Source organism: Hippocampus comes, unplaced genomic scaffold (assembly GCF_001891065.2).
Source record: "Hippocampus comes isolate QL1 unplaced genomic scaffold, H_comes_QL1_v1.1 scaffold318, whole genome shotgun sequence".
Classification (NCBI taxonomy): Eukaryota; Metazoa; Chordata; class Actinopteri; order Syngnathiformes; family Syngnathidae; genus Hippocampus; species Hippocampus comes.
The window spans coordinates 152,878-154,335 of NW_017805777.1; the positions used below are offsets into that span (position 1 = coordinate 152,878).

Sequence of the window (1,458 nt, forward strand, 5' to 3'; positions counted from 1 at the left end):
TAGTTCAATTGGCTTCAGTTAGCGCAGGCCTGCTAGCTAACGTCGGCACTACGTCTGTGCCATTATTCCGAGCGTCGGAAAATTAGGTCAACTTTTTCTGCCTCGCTTCCAAGCTAATCACCCCGTGTTGCAATTTCTTTAGACTGATGCCTCACACGGTCAAACTAGGACTGTAGAGATGAAGGTGAAAATCAGCATTCAAGCAGTGCCCCATTTTCGCAAATGACTCAGCCTCGGGTCAAAGACTTAGAAGGGTCGGTTTACTGGTGGTGCAATGTGGGAAATTGCCAACTGGAAAATATGTATGACATCATTCAGAAAAAGGTCTGTGGATGACATCATCAGTGACAGGAAGTTGACTCTTTTCAAAACGTCACTCAATCTTTTTAAGTGACACGTGACAAACGCATCACACAAGCCATTATTTTAAAACAAGTGAATTATATCTACAGCTAAAACTCACAGTAAAAAAAATTTAAAGACCTCCGCAAAGTGATCAGTTTTGAAAGATTTTGCTATTACGGGTGAAATTAGCATTTTTGTTCTGGAAACTACTGGCAACCTAACTCACAAATTCCAAATACAAATGTCATTTTACGAAAACGCTCCAAATTCCCAAAATGTCCACTGCATTTTTGGTCTCTTCATCTGCATATATTCAAGTATGACTTTTGTCTAAATGTTGACACAATTCTTTAAATAGCCTCGTCCAAAAGTCTTTGAAGATTCTTCTGCACCTGAAACACAACAAAACACAAGCGTTTGCTCTCACATGCTAATGTAGCTACATGCTAGACGCGCTATTCTCTCAACTCAACTAAACTCAACTGTATTTATAGAGCGCTTTAAAACAACCGTCTCGCAGCTGTTTAATAGTTTATGTTGACTATCAGATTAAATGTCCATCAAATTTTAATAAGCATTAGCTGGCGTATGGTTTCATTGTGTCATGTGACTCTGAGACCAATGGAACACGATCGTCAACTACCATGTCTCACTAACAACGACAATTATGGGGGTAAGCTGATTGGTGGATTCAAAGTTGAGACCTTCTCCAGCTTCTTGAGGTTGAGGCTCAGCAGTTCGGAGAGAAGTTCTCTGTTAACGTCGTCACTGCCTCTCAGGAAGTCGCTGCCGGAAGGGAAAAAACATGCTAACATACTAACGTGGCAACATGTGAATCCTACTCCATTAAGCCATCAATGTGCTAATACCATCAATATGCTAGTGTGGCTTGTAGATACGCAAAGCAAAAATGAAATAGGCTAGTACTCTGATTATAGTTCATGCTGCTTTAGCTAGCTACTCGCCGATCTACTGCGTACCACTCACAATGCGATGTTCTCGTGCAGATGCCAATGCACATTGCGGAGATGATAGACATGCTAATATAGCGAGCTACTACCCGTCAAGTGGCGCATTGGTGCAACTTAAAATCAAGATGGCCATTTTAATTTT

General features: G+C 41.0%; 1 long non-coding RNA gene across 1 annotated transcript; it reads right to left on the minus strand.

Moving 5' to 3' along the window:
• Positions 1–238: 238 nt before the first annotated feature.
• On the minus strand, positions 239–1,394 carry LOC109524645 (uncharacterized). The gene is made up of 2 exons (XR_002169993.1): positions 1,050–1,394; positions 239–737 (listed from the first exon to the last, which is right to left on the minus strand). It is a non-coding gene; the product is annotated as an uncharacterized LOC109524645 (long non-coding RNA).
• Between the last annotated feature and the right edge of the window lie 64 nt (positions 1,395–1,458).